Source organism: Typopeltis vanoorti, chromosome 22 (genome assembly GCF_054136105.1).
Source record: "Typopeltis vanoorti isolate ZY-2024b chromosome 22, IOZ_Tvanoo_1.0, whole genome shotgun sequence".
NCBI lineage: Eukaryota > Metazoa > Arthropoda > Arachnida > Uropygi > Thelyphonidae > Typopeltis > Typopeltis vanoorti.
Window position 1 is genome coordinate 53,735,299 of NC_143570.1, and position 22,968 is coordinate 53,758,266.

At 35.6% G+C, this 22,968-nt stretch overlaps 1 protein-coding gene across 8 annotated transcripts in view; it reads right to left on the reverse strand.

Annotated features, from left to right (window-relative positions):
• Positions 1 to 22,968, reverse strand: part of LOC150094422 (tyrosine-protein phosphatase Lar-like) — a 1,380,317-nt gene that overhangs the window by 899,517 nt on the left and 457,832 nt on the right. For 7 of the 8 annotated variants that reach the window (XM_090412197.1, XM_090412204.1, XM_090412203.1 and 4 more), the window contains one exon: positions 13,960 to 14,008. The exons of the other annotated variant lie outside the window; for it this stretch is intronic. The gene's annotated coding sequence lies outside the window, so the exon portion shown is untranslated. The remainder of the gene's footprint in view (positions 1 to 13,959; positions 14,009 to 22,968) is intronic. 8 annotated transcript variants of the gene reach the window in all.

Below are 22,968 nucleotides of genomic sequence, written 5' to 3' on the forward strand. Positions count from 1 at the left end.
TAGCATTTTAGAAACTTATAAACTATAATACCCTCTCATGAATTAAATTTCAGACTTTCAATGAAAGAAAATTATGATTAAACATGCTTTACCAAGGTTCTAAGTGTACAATCTGACAGAATGATTGAATGAATATTATTTAGATTTTTGAGATACATCTATTTTCACATGTATGCGAAATCAAGAAATATAATCTGCACTGCTGATTTACAAACGTATTTCGCATGTGCACGTAGTTCTAATATCATAACTATCTACAAGATCCAAAAGTAGACATTGTACCTGGAGATCGACAACGTCTGCATACCAAAAGCACATCCACATTACTTAGCTAACTTTTCAATTTTTAGCAAACACCGAATTGTTTTTTTCATTTGCAACACACTGATCTATAAAGTGCAGTTGCTATAAAACGTTTACTGCTGCCATATTCATAAACTGTTTAATAAATCATATACAAAAATTCTGCGCACAGTTTGAAAGGGATGTTTTACTTCATTATAAATAAGTGAAGCGTGTCTACTTCGCTAATAGCAGGTAAAATTTAACAGCGAAGTCACTGCATAAACATGCGGTTCAGTAATCTCGATAAAGCAACCCAACCTAAAACTGTTATCATCCAGAGAAACTTCGCAAGCAAATATTATTTCGAGATGGCAAAATTGCAAAAAACGGTGGAGTTGATTACAGATATAATCAGCCTCTCGGACCTTTGAAAACTTCATTCGAAATACTTTAACCTAATATTCGCATCAAACAGAATAAAGCATTTCTTTAAGCACTTGGAGATCAACGCTATTTGCATATGATATCCTAATCGTGCTGAAAGAACTTTTTAGCGATTTTAACACGATTCAATCATTAATTCTCTTACCCAATGCATCAGCTACTCTTCATCAAGTTGGATATGCCGTTAAGATGTTCAATGGAGTCAACTGAAGACTTTTTTGTATGGAATAATGTTATTACAAATATTCCTTTTGTAATTAAATAAATAAAGACCTAAAAAAGTTGGTCATCTTACATTGAAAGGACAAAATAGAATAAAAGTAGTTACATAATTGAAATATCAAATTAATGTAGCAAAATCAGAATCTGTATAAAGTTAAAATTATAAAAAGGTATTTAAGTTGAAATCTAACAAACTTTCATGATAACTTCATCTAGAATTTCTAGAAAAATCAAGGAACGAATGATAAGCAACATTTCGACTATTAAATTCCATGTAAGCCTGATTTTTTCTACTCGTGAATTTCAGTAATTTATTTATATTACTTTTTTATTCTTTCTTTAATACTACTACACAAATATATACTGTATAATTAGATGAACGAGTAAATTTTATTCAGTTACAAAACCGTACACAAATAAGAATGTGTTGCAAACCAATTAATTAAAATAAGTATATTTTTTATACTTTTATTTTATATATTCCACTTCTCAATGGAGCTGTGAACAACTTCGCTCAGAGATCAAGCAATCAACACCCAAGTCTAACTTCATAATGCCTAAACCTGTGGGAACTTGATGGTGTCACTCTAATTAGATTATTGATTTCCGATTTGTGTGTGTATGTGTGTTACACCAAGTCATATCTTCTTGGAAAAGTTAAAAGCAAATTCTGCTGTTGTTGGCGCCCGTCAGGCCTCATTGTTGTTAGGTTATTGATAGTTTAGACCTGGCTTGTCTATCGGGAAAAAAAGTTCTTGCAACCAAAGAGCGCTCATCTCAGAAGTGCATGCAGTAATTCAGTATGAAGGACAGCACGGTTTTGAAAAGCAAAATTTAAAAACAAAATGGCGAAGTTTTCTTATTCATATTATTTTATTACATGAATGCTATCTCTGTTGTGTGTGTGTTACTTTCCGATTCCGGATAAATAAGGTTTCTTCTTTCCCTTACAGAATTTACATTCGACTCAAATCAAATTCTTTACCTTCTCCCATTATTCCTGTTTTCATTAAAAAATACGAAGGGTGTTATTAATAGCGCTAAGAAATCTTATTAAGCCACGTGATGCTAAAAAACAAAACTGCTGTAATTTCCACCAATTAAATTGCCTAATTTAGTTAAAGTCGGTGCATTCAGGTTTGTAGTAGATGTTCTCTAAGATTGCGTAGCTCGCATCAAACTCGATAATAAATTTTACTTTTGTGATCACAAATCCCATGAAATATAAATACGGAACACTTGGGCAAGTTAATTGCGATGATGATATTCCTGATGACAGCAAGATGACAATAATAAGGTCTTATGTGAAAGGAAATCTGAAGGACGTCCTTTACTTGCCCTTTTCTCTATAATTTTCAACATTTTTCTTATTTCTTCAGGAATAATTTCCGGAATTAAAAAAAAATCCATCCTTATCAAAATTAAAGAATTGGATTTGGCTAAGTTCTAGGACATAATATTGTAATGAATCATTCTTCATTTTTATACAAATTACATAACAAAGTATATAAAAGAAGCCTCAGACTCAACTAGTATTGCTTGCATGATACCGCTTGCTGATATATATTTAGGTCAGGCTAATGCAAATAGCTCTCCCAGATTACTTTCATCAATGCAGAAGATAATGCAATGTAAACCATTATCACTCTCGCTTCAATACATTTAAGAGATTCGTACTAAAAGTTAATCCCATAAAATCTTCATTTACGGTATGTCAAAGTTTTCTGTAAACCTCATTTATTAATAAATACTACTGCAGAATATTCATGAGACTTATTAGGAAGGGGGGAAGTAGACAAAATGAAGAAGCAGTAATACGTAAAAAAATAAAAAGAATGAGAAACATTAAAAGATTAAGAAAAATTCAAAGACTTTGAAGATTCAAAAATCAAGATTTGTAAAATAATCAAACGATTAGAAAGTTCTAATATGTTAAAATTAGTAATTAATCATTTAGTCCCTGTTTATTACCGTTTGATAGTCATTCCCATATTTACAGAAAAAAACCTTGATTGGATGTAACACATGTTTTTCCAAAATATGTAATATGTAATTTTATACATGTGAGTTTTTTAGGTTCTAATATTTCCTACGCGAAAAAAGCAGAATCTCTTGCGCTGTATCTGTGACAGCAACTTACGAAGTTGAACTTCTCCCAAACGAGAATTCGAGCACATTATTAGAAGTACTGTATACTCGATTTATGTGTTATAATTAGCATTCCTTAGTATAACAGAGTTGGATTGCTGAGGATAGCTTTTCATATCCATAAAAGAGTGAAATCACATACATGAAGTACCCTAACGGTACGAACATTACTCAATGAAACTGTTACAAGTGACATGGCCTTTATCGGATGTTTACTTGAGACACACTCAATGGAAAATGGAATGCGCTATCTGTTTTTTCTTTCTGTAATTCTACAGCAAATTATAACTACATTTAATGCATGTTTCGTAACATCAGTCATTCTCCATGCATAAATCTTCGGTCAACTACTGACTCAGCAAGAAAGACTGCAATCTATCTTATTTCCTGTCCGGTCGAGATATGGCTATGCGACTTTATCGCATTACTACATGTAAATTATATCGCAGTCATTATTATGATAAGGCAAGGAATAGAAATAGGTCAAAGTATCAATAAGTACATATAACTTCCGTAGGTAAGTAATAAAAACATCAAGATTAATAAATTTATGTTGAAAATTTATCCGAGATTTCTACTTAAAACGTAATATAATGAATATAAAATACGTAATTATTCGAGAAAGTCTTTGTTTTCGTTATTTTAATTGTTTCTAGTTCTCTACCACAATATACTCGTAGATATGCGTGCGTGTGTTATCTTTTTGGTAGACAGAATGGAAACGGATTAGCTATCACCAGCTAGAACTTTAATATAATTTTTTCTAAATACTGCTCTGTTACACAGGCTGGTCGGTGAATTATTCATGTATAACAATACTTCAGGACGGAACAGGAACGCCTCAATTGATAACGATAGTTAAAAATTCTTATGCCTCTTCGTATTTCCATAAAACAGACCTCCGATCCAACACGGCTGCTTTCTAATTATCTTTTATTTTAAGGAGTTAACTGTGCAGTTCAGCAAAAAACAAAAAATCCGGGATTATTTACTTCCGAAATTAGTATTAAATTAAAAGGGGAGAAGCGTTTTTTTCCCTTAGGTGAATGAATTTTTAAACACAGGTACTTTAACTAAAAATGCATCTTCTGCAGCTTTTATTTTTATATGCGGTTTTTTGAAAAGCACTGCAGGAATACTGAGAAAATTCAAGTTATAATTCCCCAATATGAGGTAAATTCCTGGCTGCTACAAAGGGATTAAGGCCTAGTAATATAATGCATTCACGGTTATAGCTAACAACGTTCGCTCATTTACCATAATCATGGTAAATGTATTTCCAGCGCAGAAAATACAAATATTGCGTTACACTTTTAATCAAAAATAATTACATTACGTACAACTTGTTACACGAAGTAAACCTTGATGGATAATGCGAAAGCTAGACAAACAGCGAAAAAAACAGGAGGCTAAAGGTCATAAGCAGATTCTTCCGTTCAACAAAGTATTGTTAATAAGCAAAGTAATTAATTTTAAATCCTCAAGTAAATAGCAGCTCCTTGGATCTATCTCATGTTAGCAGATATTGGTTAAAGTGGTTCATAAAGAGTGAATTCATGAACTATGCTCTTCGTAATATGACATTTACGTTGACCGTAAAGGGCAAATTAAGTTTCAGAAAAATTACAGGTAATCATAGGAACGCCTACAGTTCTTTGCTTATAACACTGTTTTGTAGTATCATGTAGGCGTTATTGGATAAAAAGATCGTGGGTGTATTAAGTCAAATCAGTTTCATGATATTCGGCAGGCAAATTTTATTAGAAATCACTTTAACAAGGCTAGTATGGTATGACTGCTTGAAGGAGTTGCTTTCTCAGTAGAATACGCCTTTTTCATTTAGAGGCAAAACATAATCAAATGTTGAATGACTTCAGTACATCTCTTGGAGATAACATCAATCAGCACTTTATAATTATTGAGACTTATTTTAATTTTCACTTTTATAATATATGCAGAATTTCTCCGGGAAATGAAAATTGCAAGGCTCAAGAAAGCAATTTATTTTGTAAAAACTGTATTTCATTCCTCATCATTAGAAATAATTTTCTGAATCCTTCAAAGAATTTTTCCAATTTGGGAATGTAAAAAACTCATAGAAATAATTTTCTATTTAAAGCACATTAAAAACCATCTTTTCAATGTTCCATCTATTCCAACAGTATTTTTTTTTATTCCCCCTCCATAAAAAAAAAACTTCTTTAGTGCTCCATTGCTGAAAGTTCTTCATTTTCAGATAGATTTTCGATCAACATGGATTCGACAGTTTCTCTATTCATGGTTGGTTTGTTTACGTTCATCGTCTAAGCAGCCAATGAACGATTACTGCGAGGGAATTTGTGAACAGCAATAGATGCATTTAAAAGAGTCTCCGTAGCTCAGTGGTTTTCGACGATGCCCTTCGGTTGGAAAGACCTGGGTTCGAATCGCCGAGGCTAAGAATTTTTATCAGGGCGTTTCAACTGAAGGTGAGTTAGCCAGTCTCAGCAAGGATTTTGCTTACGGAAACTCGGGTTTCCATCTCGCATATACAGACAAACTGGCCAAGCGAACGCATGCAATTTACAAACAAGTATGTTTATAGACAAAAAAGGGCTAACCAAATTATCCAGAATAGTGGTTACAAAATGGAAGAGCGCGTTAAGAACCGTAGAAGATGCGTTAAAAGTGCCGCTGTTCTAAAACCTACGGGGTGGCCCAAATGTAATCGGGCAATCAGAGAATCCACATTTTAAGAAGGAAAAAAATTGCAGAACATAATATACAGGGTGGCCATAAAACAAACTTTCCCTTCAATAAACGGAATGATACCAAATTTTATATTGAGACTTTTGAAGGCATGGGGAGATGATTTCCGCAATAAAAAAAAGATTTAGTACCAAAAGTCGCCGATGGGGGAAATTTTGGCGCTACCAGAGACGAAATCAGTCAAATATTTTCAGTAAACGCAGGTAAAAAGGATAATGCAAATGTTACTGTGCGTACGTGACAACAGCGCCACCAATTCCACTTAAAAAGGGATTGGGAACGTTCAGGCAGTTAGTCGAATGACTGACGAATTGTGCTCAATATGCGTCCTAACTTGCCTCAGCGTGCTTTACTTGTTAAGTTGTTTTACCATAAAGAGTGCAATGCCGTAGCGACCCTTCGGGAATTCAGAAGGCTTCATAACCTGCGTACAGGTCCTATGTCAGCTGTAGCACTGAGTGCTATGATTAAGAAGTTTGAAGAAACTGGATCACTAGGAGTTAGCCCTGGCAGAGGATGGAAAGCAGTGCAAGAAGAGACAGTAACAGACGTTACACAAGAAAGGTCAGCACACTGAAAATCGTGTATGTGGTCCAGGGAGCCCTGATTCTGATGAATAAAACATTATTTCCCGTGAGTTCAATCACTACATTAATTTCCGTGTCTCTCGAAAGTTGTTGTTTTAGTTTAATTATTATTATTATTATTATCATTGTAATGCGCCACATATCCAGCTGGAATGAGTGACGCGTATGTCGCTTACATCGTCGAAATGTTATTCCATTTTATTTGCCTTTAATGTAATTATCCGCTTGTTTTCGGCTCCGCCAGTGCCAAAATTCCCCTATCGGTGACTTTTGGTACTAAATCTTTTTTTTTCTCGCGGAAATCATCTCCCCATGCCTTCAAAAGTCTCAATATAAAATTTGGTCTCATTCCGTTTATTAGTTTTAACTACAGATGCCTCCGAAGAGGGAAAGCTACTTTATGGCCACCTTGTGTGTGTATATATATATATATATGCTGATGAGCCCATTTTAAGTTTCAAAACAGAAACTACTTACTGAATATTTGTACCATATATTTATGATAAGGCAGCCCAATAAGTCCAAAGTTGCTATTTTATATGGAATTCTAGGCAGCCGTCATGATAACGGCCACAGGATGCATTTTCCAACCGGTGCTTCATTTTTCATTTTCAATAATTCAACATACGATTTGTGTGTGTGTGTGTGTGTGTGTGTGTGTGTGTGTGTGTGTGTGTGTGTGTGTGTGTGTGTGTGTGTGTGTGTGTGTGTGTGTGTGTGCGTGCGCGCACGCACGCACGCACACACACTTAACCGCAATGAATGAGGAACGATAGGATTTTGGGATGATTCCGAGAAAAAGTAATAGCAATCTGAGTAGCAAGGCTTATTCTAATTTCCAAATGATGTTTTAAATCAGGTAGATTTTAATTAGTATTCTTTAGCATCTCAGAACCGACTCCTGATGAAAATGCATGGATGGACACGTCATTAAAGCACGCTAGGAAAAACAATCAATAATGATGACTTTCAGTTAATTTGCTTTCATCTAACACGAACCGAAGACTAATAAAATTATCCCCGTATTTTGTGGAATGCCACAGTGGTAAAGAAGGAATTAATATCATCTTATTCGAATAACCATATTTATGACACTAATGTGTCTTCTTTTTGTTCCTCTCGCAAGAAGTCAGGCAGAGGGTTGCTGCTACTTGGGGGGGGGGGGAGCTGAATACGGAAGAAGTAATTTTCTCAAATTCTCTAATAAATAGCCTCCATCCCTTTGTAGTCTTGTGTGCAGCAGGAATTACCTTAATGGGGTCTTCAAGTATTCACTTTGATTAATTAAGTTACTGAGTAATGGTGAGGCTAATCAAGACAAAGTGTTGTGTCCATCCTTGGTGAAGAGGCAGACCATGTACGCTGAAGAAAATCTATCGACAAAAAGCCGTAGTGTCGTTAACACTCTGTTTCACGAGGGGAGTAACTACACAAGTACAAAAAGATGGAAGTAATTAATTCTCTCACTTCTGTAAGCCAGTCAGTGCCGAAGTCTGAAATTTTACTCATGTTTCTGTTTACAAGCTCAAGAAAAATCCGCGCTTAAAAAGCCAAATCGTAGGATAAGATGAAAGAACAAAGGACACTTAACTTGCTTATTTTCTCTTATTTTTTCTTGTTTTATACAAGCATTCACAGTTTAACAGAGGAACCAATATAGCCACTGTAATTTCGACATTATTGCAACAGATTACAAGTAGTCTTTGTTAATCTTTAAGCGTTATATAGTATTATAATATATAAGAAAAATAATTCAGTAAAAACCGGGACACTTTCCAGTCTAAGTGGAAACTAAAAAAGGATTATGTCATGGTAAAAAGAAATTTTTTTCCAGGCTGAAGCTTGTCAAAGGGAGGTACATTGTCTAAGGGACAAAAACATGACACTGTCCCGATAAGAAAAATAGAAGTCGAGATCCTTCGCAGAGCATTCGTTTTTTTTTTTTTTTCTGGTTTACATTTTTTAAGGACAATAGAAGGAAGTCAAAAAGTTCGTTTAATGAATGAAATCTTCGCCACCAAATTCATTAAACTTGTTTCTTAATGTTAACCAAAGTTAACAAATAATATCGGAAGACTTAAGCAATCTTTTGAAATGTTACCTAAGAAATAAAAGCATCTAACCCTAAACTTCAATAATGTCATCGTCGCTTAGAGACCCCTAAAACGAATGATTTAATGATAATTTTGTTGCGAAGTTTCTTCCAAGTTAGCAGGGCCTTAAAAATAATACCAGGAAATATTAGTCTTAAAATTCATCAATAAGTCACATAAACAGAAAGGCAAACATTTCTGAAGACATACATTAATATTTCACAGATGGTTATCAGAATATTTTATTTAAATTTGTTTGTTACGAAAGCCATGAATATTTCGAATACGAAAAATATTATGAATAAGAGAAATATGTCTAGACAGAAGGGAATGGAAGCAGTCAGTTTTTCACAAACTAGAATTTGAGAAATAATAAAACTAGCATGTATAACCTGCTTTGATAGGGTACAATGAATACTTTTTTCTTAATAATAAACATGTTTCTGTTATTCATACTTACCTTTTAAGATGATCTTCCCTAAAAACGTAGTCTTCCCCCCCAAAAAAAAAATGCCGATGCTCCTATATTAATTACAAAGGCTGTCAGTTTCTATTAATTTTTATTTCTTTGTTCTTGTGACCATAGTCGCAATGAGAAAGCATAAGATTTTCCAAGCAAGATATATATATCTAATATACTGTACAGCTATGATCGAATAGAAATAACGTTCGTAATAATGGTGGCAATTTTATTCCTCTATTCAACCTACTTTCCTGTGATGATGAACCTTTGCTAGATTATGTGTAAAAAAAAAATTTTTTTTAATTAAAAAAAATCTAAGTAGCGTATAAATGCATTAAACTCTTGTTTGTTAGGATATTTATTGCGCGGTATTCTTGCATAAGTGATTCCTATTTCACTCAGGGTAAATTTTACTTAATAGACATTAATTACCAGTATATATATACTGGTAATTAACCGGACATCCCTGTTATTTGAAGTTATTGAACATTAGGTTTGTTAATAACATAAATACCGAGGTACAGATAGAAGGAAGCAGTATTTCATCGTAGCAGTTGAATACAGGTAGTATGGCAATATGACCTGAACTCTGACTTTGAGAGAAGTGTCATCGTGGGTTGTCACACTGGTGACATGTCTATACGTGCCATTGCCGCTCAACTGGAGCATCCAATATCAACAGTGGGAGATGTTGTGATCAACAAATGGAGACGTAATGGGATCACTAGTGCAGGCCACCGACAATGACTAACAGGGATAGGAGGGTGTTAAAACGGGTGTAACGCAAAAAAATGGTAACAATCAGCACAGATCATTCGTAATGAGTTCCAGAGCGCCAGTAACACCCAGGTAGGCATTAATACTATACGAATAGAACTTCATTTACTGGGTTTCCACCAGTCGAACATTACAACGACGAACAAGGTGGCTCGTCTGGCCTGGTTCAAAGAGCGTGTGAACTGAACAATTGACCAGTGGAAAACGGTACTCTGGAGAGATGAATCAAGGTTCACCTGTTTCCAATCTGATGGCAGGGTGTGGGGGCAGCCTGATGAATGATTATTACCACGGTGTGTTGTACCCACAGTAAAGTAATCGTGTGGGATGCATTCAGCTGGTTTTGGAGGGGGTCGCTGTCCGTGGTTCCATGAAGGCAGCTCATTACTTCATATTTTGGATAATCAGGTGCTGCCTACACAGGGGAATTTTTTTGGAATGAATCTGTGTTACTATCAAGACGACAATGCCCCAATCCGCAAAGATGCAGCTGTTATTATGGAATGGTATGCAGAGATGGGTGTTAAACTACTGCCCTGGCCTGCGCAGAGTCCTCATTTCAACCCCATCGAACACTTGTGGGGCGAATTGGAATCGCGATTGAGGTCCAGAGCAGCACGTCCTCGATCTTTCGATGAACTCAGTGCTGCTTTGATGGAGGAAGGGAGACAAATTCCACTTGTCTGCCGCACATTGGTGGAAAGCCTGCCTCAAGAGGTGCAGGAGGTGATCAAGGCGAAAGGTGGACATACCCGATATTAGGGTTCGCCTGCTGGTACCAACTGTAAATTTCTGAAGTGTTCGAACAATTATTGGTAGATGGTATATTAAATTATCTTCTCATTGCGTTTATTGTTCTTCAGATGATAGACACAGACAAATATTTACATGATCTGCAAATAATGAGTATAATGCTAGATAATTGTCGTATTTACTTTAGTTTAGGACAATGAAGTAATAACGAAATTAGAAAAAAAAATGTTACTAATATGTTAATATATAAATACAACAGCAACCTTCGTATTGGGTTAGATAAAATTAAAACTATTAAGTCAATATGTTATATGTAATTTGTTCCTCGCTAGCTTGTATTTATGAGGGACGCAAAATACGTAAGATATAACGCCAGCATTAGTACGATTCAAAAAAACATTGCATATACATTATGCTTTTTCACTTCATTTTAAGTTACTGTGATTTAACATTTTATTTAATATATTTCAATCGCTTTCTTGATATTTCTAAAAGTTCAATCTAACAAAGATAAAAGTATCGACTCTTGGGAGCGGTTCCGCCACAGTGAAGCAATAAGGCGGTTTATTCCAAACATTTGGCATTCTTTTCGCAAACGTTTTGTTCATAAAAATACCAAAAATACTTTGGTATTTTTCAAAGGAATAAAAGGGCATCATTTCAACTGAAGATGCGATGTATTTTATCCTAGAAATGAAAATTTTTAACGTTTTTTCTAATTCGTTTAATCACCGAAACTAAGCCATTTAGGTCCTTTCAAAATGACGATTTATACCTCCACTTTATAGGAAATTACGTAACAGTCGCATAATTTTCAACCCAAACTGGGTTTAAACATGTATTCCTGATGAAGAGAATAAATACTATCGAAACAGTTGCCAGATTTGTAAATAATAAAAAATCAATAAAATAATCTACAGTCTTCCAGAATTCGTTTTTAAGTAGTGTATTACAGCAGTTAAAGGCGGAGCACATTCCGTGTGTGTGTGGGGGGAGGGAGTCAGAAACATTGGTTTCTTATGTGAGGATTCGAATGCAGTCATAGCGTGGTGGATGTTTGCGAACGCGTAAGTGGGAGACGAATTTCATTGTCCACTGAACACGTAGCTTACTGTGATCCTGAAAAGCGACTTCAAAATAGTTCCATGTTTATTCTCTGAAATACGATTTCTGAAGTATGTAAATAATACAGAAATAAAAAAAAACTAACTCCTCGATATTAATATTAATGTAGATTTTATTTATGTAGCTCTACTTACGTAAGTAGAGCTACATAAATAAAATCTAGGAACGCTTTCTATCATTACTTTATTAAATTATTTATTTACTTATTTGTTTACATATTTATTTACTTATTTGTTTACATATTTATTTACTTTGAGTTAATGCAATTCAGAATCAGAAATTTTGTAACTCCATCGAGGTTCTCTTCAGTCAATACAAAACTTACTTTGATAAGTCGCGTGATAATACACTTGATTCCGGAGAATGAATTTGAAATAGTGATTTCTATGGTGTGCCAACAGATTTGCAATTATTGGTGTTTTAAGTTCTGCGAAAGCTGTTACTTACATATCGTTTATAAATAATATAATTAATTATTCTATTTAAATTATTATTCACTGAATACCGGAGATATTGTTCCAAATACTGGCAAAGATATTGCTTGGTACTTCGTGGACTACATGAACTGAAAAATTCGCAGAAATCCAGTAGTAGCAATTATTGAAAATAACAGTTCTGCTACACAATCCCCACACTAAACACAGAAACAAAACACCTGTTGCACCATTAACTCGACGCTATTTTCAATCTACACAATATACAGCAAAACAAGCCAATATCGATTTCACCAATTGAAAATATCCTACTTTTTTTTTTGTTAATAATCACAACAGGAAGAGATACTTAGACCCATAATTCGCTTTCAGCCTGCTCGTGCATGGCAGTTTAACCAAGTCAGCAGTAGTCAGTATAAAACCGAGAAAATGGAATTTGATAGAGCACCTAGATAAGCAAACGGCATAATTATGCCGATGAAACAAGACACTGGCAGAATACGGGATTAACGTGACGACTATTTCTGTACAACTTGGACTATATTTTTCCATCCGATGATTACGCCAGTAATAACTTTTTGCAAGCTTCTGAGATAACAACCGTGTAATGACAGCAGACAGGAGGAGTTCTCGCTAGTGGCAACCATATTGCCCTACCGAGTTGCCTAGTATCTCTACTACAGAGTCTGTGACCAACTTCATCAGCAAGGGGGCACCTTTCAACGAGCTTGTCAAGCTGTCACGGCTTCCGATAACACTTTAAGGACGAAACCATGTACAACCGGCTGCAGCCGTCACGGTGGGACAAGACGTTCTGAAACCCCCTGTAGCTTGCTATGACATTCCGGAAGCTTGCTTCCTACACAAAACGACAGCGCCGTTTTGCAAAACGTCAGACCGCTGCGATCAATGACTGACTAAGCTATAAATATGAAGTGTTTGTTTTGGAATCTGATGTAGCTTACCTTCTTCATATGAAAAACAAATGGACGGGGGAATGGAAAAATGCTGTCCTTCTTACATCTTCTCATATTACAAGAATTTAGATATGGTAGAGCCATGATGGCCGCATGGACTATCCGACTTACGCACAAGATTGAAGAGACTCAACTAGTAAATCTTACTTTTGACAGCGCCTTATCTAAGCCTATCAAGAGACATGCAAACTAAACGACTGAAGAAAGTAACCAGATCAGCTATATTGAGTTCATCCATAAGATTAAGGGGTGGTACTCAATATCATCACAGGATCTGGATGACATTTTAAACAGTATAATGCAGATCAATGAGCCTACAGAATACTCAAGTAAGAGCGACATCTGATATCAATTCAAATCCGACATAGCAACCATAACCCCCCACCACCACCAAAAAATGAAAACCTTAACTTCTTTAGACAAACATTCTGTGTTCTTAACTCTGATTACTTCTAGGAGAAACATGCCCAAGAAGAGTGAAACTGAAACATATCAAAATATACAGCTCTTAGGAAATTGCGTGTGTTCTTCTGTTCGGTTTGCCTGTTTTGCAAAATCCAACCTTCAGGGAGCTAAAATCCTGACGTATCAGACCGGCTAATTCACTTGGAGATGGAAAAGAAAAAAACAAAAACTTATAAAAGCTCTTCACAGATTTTACCAACCAAAGGGAATCATTCTCGATACAGTTATAACACGTCCATAACGGTATAACCATTTTCGGGTTCGTCGATTTCTCCAATTGCGACATTATAGAAGTCACATGTTTCATGATATAAAAAGTGTACGCGCAATTTTCAGAAATTGATTAAATGGATAGCAAAAATCAGAACAACACAATTACTTTTAAATTAATAAAATACATGTGGATATTACAAAGACAGAGAAGAAATTATTAACTACCTGTAATCTTGTTTTCTGTCAATAATTGCACATAATTTCCAAACGTTTCCTATGATACAAAGAAAGAATGATTTCAGAAACATGAACATAAAATTCACTACAAACACTGTTTAAGTAAATTCTGCCATTATTTAAATTATATTCGTACTTTTTTAAATTGCAAATGTTTCCAACAAATGAACTGAATCATAATATCACTGGACCGTTATGTTTAATGGACCAGTGATATGATCATATCCGCTGTACTTAGTACATATTTGCTTCCTGACAAGTCTAGTTATAAGATAATCTCACACAAAATATTTGAAGGGGAAAAAAACGTGTTTCAAAGAATTCACACACACACACACACACACACACACACACTAAGGCCTTCTTTCTCCAGAATGGGATAGTTTAATTATTAGTTTCTAATACGATTGTCACTGATTTAAATTACGTGACACAGTTTAGCTCAACTAGCGAAATGATTTTTCTCACAAATACTTGGAGGCTAAGCAACAACCGAAAACAAAAGATATACCCAAAGCCTTCACTATTTAACTAATGTTCCATCACATAATTTCCAACTGTTTTTAAAAAAATCCCCATGTCGTAGCCACATTAAATATTACTATTATTTACATGAAGAGAGATTGTAAATGAGTTTATTTCCTTGACATTTCACTAAAACAGTGTGATCTTATTTAAAAAAATAGTGTACTGTTAACTATTTCGTGAATTCCTCCTCACTGATTGCCTCCTCTTCTCGCTAATAGTTTTCCGATAAAGAAATTAAGTGTGACCCATGGTGATTTTTCTCGTAGTCATGGTTGTTGATTCCATCAGCCTAAGCAGATAGATCGACAATCGATCCATCTGCTAGCCGTCGGCTGATGGCGCATCTATATTTTGGGATGAGACCCTATTATGCGAGATCAAATTTTTCTCTCAGCATTTACTACGTTCAGAACAGTTCTGTTCTAAGAGTTTTATCACATCGCGGGATATAATCACTGCTGATCCGAGAAATATACGGAATACGAGTTCATTAATCAGAGACACTTTAATGTTTCTCTGATTAATGTACTGTTTCTCACTGTAATGTTTCTCATCCTAGCAGTTTATAATGCAGTGACGCGAATCTCATCTTTAATGATTATTAATTTCAAGATAGGACTTATTATCATTCCTGACATTCTTAAGAATTTAGTCCCTGCTTTAAGACCATGCAGTTCATTTATTTCAGTTCAAACTTACATGCAAGCTATTTGTATATTTGTATTAAGATGATAGTCAAATGATTCAATCAGCTTACGGGCAAAAAGTCGTCCATGTTTTTCTTTGTCCGTTTCCGAAATAATGTCCATATTAATCGAGCAGACATTATATTGTATATGATAATTAGATAATATCTAAAACAAGTTAGGAAATATGGAATAACTCACATAAAACCTTTATTTATTAGTTCAAGTACAATACTTTCGAGTATTTATGGACAAGAAAACCGTTCAGGGTTTAAAGGCAAACTGACGAGAGCACTGCACCTGGGTCTCCACACAGTCGGCCAATAATGTACGCCAATATCAGTACCCGTAACTTCTCGTCCATTGAACCCGCAATACACGATCGTGTCTGATAAGTATTAAGGAAATGGCTATCAAACTACACTTTTAAAGTGATCTTTTCACAGTCCGTTGATTCGACCAACCAACTGTGAACGTAACTCTATATTTAGTGTGTGTGTGTGTGTGTGTGTGTGTGTGTGTGTGTGTGTGTGTGTGTGTGTCTTATTAGATTTTTGATCGTTTCTACACGTACGTGATGATTGGTCGATCTTCCCCTAATTATCATTTTCATCCACTGTATATATGTTTCTAAATGAGGTACTGGCAATCATTTAAAGGACAATTACTAGATGGATCATATTATGGAATGGCACGGTACATGAAACGTCATATTATGAGAAATGCGATAGAGGACTATACTGGCATTATTTTAAAAATTCATTTTTGTTTCACTAAGGAAAATGAACAAAAAAACATGAGGCTGTCAATAATTTTTGAATCAAAATATTCAGTTTCTTTTATCATAAAAAGATGATTGTTTTTTACTATTTCTTACAAAATTTAAATGCTAAAATACACCAGCACTCGCACATTCACATCGTCATTTATTTTTCTAAAAGACTTTCATGTACCGCGCCGTTATAGAATTCAGATATTCCCAATGAGAAGGTTCATCTGGTTATTTTATGAGCCCTTTCACCAGTACGTAGTAAACTACCAACATTATCCTCCCCATATCAATGAGTGTATTTTAATTAAATTAAGCCTTGGGCTGAGTCGTCTGACATGATCGCTACAATCGGTCGATCGCAAACTAATTTCTAGAAGATTAAGGAGGGCTAATATTTTATATTCAATATTCTTGAATTCACTAAAGTAAAAGTTTCATCATAAATTGAACTGAAATAAACACACCGGAATAAATAACCTACCACAATGTAAAGTAAAATTAGTTTAAATCTAGTTTGAGTTGCGTGAATGTACCGTAGCACTAACTGTAAAAGGCAAAGAAAAAATATATTAATTGCATTATTAATAAGAACATACATTAGCTAAAATATGTTTTGGTTAAACAACTGGAAGCGAGATTCTAAAGTACATAATTCACTTCTGGTAGACCGTGGTGAGTAGACTATTGTTCGAGTTCGTGTGCAAATCAAATCCCGCCGCCTCCTCTCCGAAAAGCGGGTAACGCAATGAATAAAGTAAATGTTTAGTGAAAGAAAAGTCGGCCATTATGATCCCTAAATAGGATACATCTTTTCATAGAAAATTCAGCTACACGAGCGGAACAAAGAGGTCACACAAAACACTCTTATGCAAAACAATGTATACACATGTAAATGCAGGATGAAATACTCTCGAAGAGAATCAAGAAGTACCGGTAATTATAGGCAAGTCACTCACACGCACCAGTCAGCACGCATATTCTGACATAATGATCTAACGACAGGAAGTTCCATAATGATCTAACGACAGGAAGCAACGAAGAGGTCATGTATGTGGGCTTACCTCTTACGGGTAAGCCCACATTCATGACCTCTCGGCTAGTCCAAGTCAAAAAGGGCAGCACGAAAAGACCCAATCCTTCATGTCCATCTTACTACCGTTAGAATGCAAGCGGCTGCTACAACAGCTCCACCTAGAGGATAAATCACAAATGACTACGAAACTGTATTGCTTAAGTTTTATTATCAGAATTATGTAGAGCAGCGATTTAACGCAATTTTAAGGTTGTCAAATATTAGTATATTATTTAATTAAGTTAACTAGGCTTAATCGAAAGGTAAGTCAACAATACAATTTACTTTTCATTTTAAAATTTAGTCAACTGACAATTTTTCAGGCGCTTATTTTTAATAAACCATATGCATTCAAACCATTGATCACACTATAGTATTGTAAGACTCGTAACAACCCAGATGAGAGTATTGGGTTATCTTAGTTGTCAGAGAAGCTCAATTTACTCATGATACAGGCGCTCTCGGTGTTAAAGTGTAGTATATTAAAAGTGTTCATTCAATATTATCTCCCAGTGGAGTTACATTGCGTGAATTTAACTACCAGATTCCTATCATTATTAAGCTGATTTAGGAGACAAAAACACAGTATTCTATACGTTAGTGTTGCATCAAAACAGCTCAAAATTTCAACCTGTTCTATTCGAAATATGGAACTCTGCAGTCTTAATACGAAGCTAATGATCTTGATAAAGAAGTTTGTACAATTCATGTGAAATAAAAAGACAAGAATTGTAATGTAAACATACTAACTATAGCATGCTATATTAACGATTCAGGTTTTTAACGATGTTTCACAGTTAAAAGAAAGTTATTGAAAACAACACTATAATCTAAAGATAGCGTATGAAGTAAAACATCGATGCCTCAACTATATAAAACGAGTAATACATATTGCAGATTTACATATTCAGATGTATCTTCATCAATGGAAACGGTAGGCCGTGGTGACCGTGCAATTCGATTTTGGCAAACAGCTTGGTTACTGTATATACACCTGTGTGTGTGTGTGTGTGTGTGTGTGTGTATATATATATATATAGAGAGAGAGAGATAACTGAGTGCGCTTGCTGGTTTTTTTCACACCTTTAGTTTGTTCGTGTTTGTTTGTTTCTCTGTCTGTCTTGTGCTAAGGACCTGAGCGTCTCTGCTATAAAACCTTTCTACAAATAAGTGTCGGTCTTCCTATACTCATGAAGGTTCCTTTAGAGTAGCAAACTAAAGAAAACCATACTTTAAAAAAAAATTGTGATTTCCGATTATACGTTAAATGATTTAAAGAAATAACTCCAGTTAAATATTTCTGATTCCGAAGAGTAGATTCAGTTCCTGATTAGAAAATCCACTCAGAAGTGCCGAAATAGCGTCAAGGCTGTAATGACTACCATCACGAAATGGTGAGCAGAACTCTTCAATCACACCCTGTTTAGACAGGGAAATGACACTTGATATCTAACTTTAGTACGAAATCCATTTTGAAAAGTTCAGAAGCATTTGCAGTCAAACTGAAGGGTTTAAAGAAAGAAATATTTTGGGGAAAAAAATCAAATATGGCTGTGTTATGACGGAAATAGAAAGAGAAATTAATAGTACAACATACACAGCACCGAGAAGCGGAAATGATAATTCACAAAAACGACAACGAATTTCTGCACTATTAAAAGCCTTTCGAATTTCTTTAGTTTTTCTTACTTTCTGAGTACTCGAAATTTTTTCTGGTTAAGTGGTAGGCAGTTAACTGGAAAGGTTGTGTTTGTGAAATATATTAACAAGGAAAGGTCTTACTATGCTACATCAATATACAGCAGGGTTATAAACAGGAATTAGTCATTCGCTTGGGATACATTATTACCATTAGTGATGTGGGGGGGGGAGCAAAAGTATCCCTCGTGGCTAGAGTCGTTTTCCTATGATGGGTGTGGCATAATGGTAAGAGACGACTACATGGAAATTACCTCCCACATCTTCTGCTCATTTAAAATATACACCAGGTGGAGCTACCGGTGATAATCATTTAAATAGCTCAAAAACTTCTTTTTTTTTTATCTCCCGTCTTTACCGAAACGTGGGGATGAGGTAGTCCGCATTAATTTTTAATTATGTCCATCCATGCAGATAGCATTTAATTGGAAGAAACCATAGAAAGATTGACAAAGTTTGGGGTCAGTTTTCTTAATCACATTAAATCAGTAATTTGGTTGTCGTCCTTACACACACGTACACCTGACCGACTGGTTTAACGAATACTTGAACAAGAGCACAGCTTATCAAGAGAAGACAAAAGGGAAATGATGACCAGCCAGCACCGACAAGTTACACGAGACTTACAATAAACTATATGTTAATTTGTTTGTCAGTCAGCTAATCGCGTTAACCACCCAGTGGATTCATATCACAGAAGGACTTTCAACCAAACGATAAACTTATCGGAGTCAGTAAGGAGTCACCGCAGCTATTATGATGAAATTAATGCATGGAACGAGGAGCGCGTTTTAGAATGAGGCACAGGATTGGTGATTATGAAATGACAATCTGGCAAACTTCCAGCGGCAGAAATCGCTGCCACTTTGCGTGCATGAGACGAAGCGTTTCAAATCTATTGTTATCGACTCGAACGGAGAGAAATCGTCGCTTCTAAAAAGGGGAGTGAAACGAGAGAAAGAAAGAGCTGTTATGTGACCCGATTTGCTAACTAGAAATAGAAAAACGCTAAATATGAATTACAAAAAGAATGGCCTTAATAAATCCTTCCGATCCTGGAAAATGATGGATAATTAAAAATAGAAGTGCGGTCCTTTCAGTGGCTGGTTTAATGGCAGCAAAGATTCCTGAAAGGTGCAACGCAAGAATTTACAGGTTTACAGAATCGCCTCATTATTATATTCTTTTTGTAGCAATAATCGGTCAAGTTTGTTGTTAATTACGGTAGAAGCAAGCAACTAAGGCTATGGAAGTCGGTATTATCGTTTCTTATAAGTGCATGTGTTTTCCGAACTTTTTGTCTGTTTTGAAGGGTGATAAACCTGATTTTTCAGGAGCCCCCCCCCCCCCCTTCTCCATATGACATCGGCTAACTCGCCATTAGCTGAAGAACCCAGATAAAAGTTCGCATTGTAAACGGGCTCAGATCTTCCTAACTAAAGCGTCAATACTACGGACTGAATTATGCACATAGCTTATTAAGGTTACTGTCCAAAAACGCAATCCATGCTTCTAGCAATGAATTGCGTTTGCTCCTGTTCAGAATCTAGAACATTTCTGAAAACTACTAGAGGAAAACCTTTGCAGATTATGCAAAATGACATCAACTCAAATGATTAATTTAAATGCGTTTTTTCATGTATGTTCTTAAATTATAAAGAAGGAGCTGTACTTCACAAGGCTGGTAGCAATAAAAAAATTAAAGAAATAAAAATATAAAAAAATCAATCAATCCGCTGGAATTATTTCTCGAGGACGAAGCGCTAGTGTAGCGGCCTCATTGCTAATGTACTTTGTTGCAAATAACTTCAATCTAGCCTTAGCTAGAAAGCAAGTCGCCGTTTAATAAAAATTTAAGTAGTTCCAGGCTTCTTGTTTCAGTTTACTATGCAAAACAAATTATACAATTTCTTGTCAGAAAATAATGCTGGAACACCTATTTGATAAAACTCGTCCAATTTATTCTTATGTCCTACAGGTCTTTTCAAGCAAAGGCATCATCCTTATTCACTCTGCTCTTTCCACAGACATTCTCTTCTCTCTCTTCATGTAGTTTCCTTAGTGAGAGGGTGCAGCACCATGCCCTTCCAGTTCTCTCTGTTGGTGGCTTTCCTTTTTGTTTCTGCATAGCCATGTGAACCCTGTCCATGATCTTATATCTTCAAGTCATGTCCTTTCTTTTTTACTTCTTGATCCTTTTCCCATAATTTTTCCTTCTAAAAATGTTAGTACGTAGCTAAAATAAATGTTAGATTGAATTTCCCAATAAGCAAAGTTAATAAAAACCTCGGGTTAATATTTTGTCATAATGCTCGCATTAAATGATCAATGATCAAGGGAAAATGAGGGTGGGGGAATTCGATTCTGGCTAATAAGAATGCGGTATAATAACAATCAAAACTTCAGAAAATGTCAAAATGGGTGTTACAGCAATTATCATGTTAATTACATTTACTACATTTAACTAAATAAGCTTAGAAATTATTATATTAAAAACAACTAGTTTTAGTACCATATATCGGAATTTTAATTAATAAAAGCGCGTGTCTGATGGAATTCAGACAAAAAAAAATTGTGACCGTCAGTCAATCAACCTGTTCTGGAAATCGTGCAATTTACCATACACAAGTAATGCATCTTCAGTCCCTCCTTTTTCTCTCTCCGTCTCCTAAGAATCTTCGGCAGAAAACGTATCCATATTCCATGGTCAATCGAAAGCACTTGCTCTGGTCATCAACGTCATTTCGACTCTGGCTCCATCAACTCCTCTCCAGTTACATCGTCATTCGTGCTTACTTCGATCAGCTCCTCCGTTCTTCCCCATTTAGATGGGTGTGGTTGAACTCAAGTTGCCCCCCCCCTTAATCGCTTGCAGATCAGAAAATGCATTACTATCATCACGACTGTCTTTACAACCTCTCTACTTAAAGAAATTATTCCAACATGTGTTGACTACGAAAGATCGTTTCATCCAGCAATTATTTTGTTCTAATGTATATGCGGTGCCATGTTTCCTCCAATATATTCCGCTTTCAATGTTGGTCAATATCCTTAGCATCAGGAACGCACAAACTCCCTAATGAATAAACAACGTGTTTTTATGTCAACCCCGTCCCAAGAAGGGTTATTTACTATAGCAGATGTAGTACTGTTGGTGATCTAGGAGTTAGATAACCCGAAAACCCTGCTCTGGATTCCACCCACGGACCTGTTTCAAGCAATTTAAAACTTCCAGTAAGCGAGATATGGTCTCACACCCGGCGATGAAAATCAACTAACATCTAAAGATTTTTACAAAACATCCATGCCAAGGAATTTGAAACTCCATATTTTGATTGGAGAGCGAAGACGAAGTCCACTTTTCCAAAACAAAAATCAAGATGATTTTTCTTGCGAGGCTAATATCTTTAAAGATCTTGCTTAAATTTGTCATTGCTTTATTTCCGAGTAATAATCTTCTTCTAACTTCTTCAGTACAACAACCATCTTTATCAATTCGGGATCCTAGGAGCACAAAATTGTTAACTACTTCCATTTTCTCCCCATCCTTAATACGTGTATATAAAACATCACAATACAAACATTCAGAAAACCCGTATAATGGAAAAAACTATATAAGGAGATTCATTAAGTTAATATTTAACGTATTTATGGATGAAATAATTAAAAATAATATACATGATGTATAAAAAAAACGGATATACACTTCGGTGAATATACAGGTGATATATCTGCAGGCAAAAAAGCAATTACAGGGTGTTTCAAGAAGAATGTCCCGATTTGAAAATTGTATATCTCTGCAACCACGAACCACAAATGAATGTGACTTGTACCATGTGAACGGTCTTGGCCCAGGGTTTGATATGACGACCGCTAGACGCCACTACTAGCGCCCAAATAGCCGCTACGTTAATGAGAAGATGGCGTCTAGTCAACAGAAGGCGTTTGGTGTTCTCGAATTTAGCAAGACTGAGTCCGTGATTACGGTGCAGCGTGCGTTTAGACGACGTTACGGAATTGATCTACCGCTGGACAAAAACATTCGTCGTTGGAATCGACAATTTCAAGAAACAGAGTGTTTATATAAGGGAAAGAGGCCTGGACGACCACACACCTCAGAGGGAAATGTGCAACGAATTCAAGAGGCTCTTTTCAGCGAAGCCCGCGCAAGTCCACTCGTCGTGCTAGCCAAAAACTTACCATCCCTCATGTGACTGTCTGGCGTGTGTTACGATGATGGT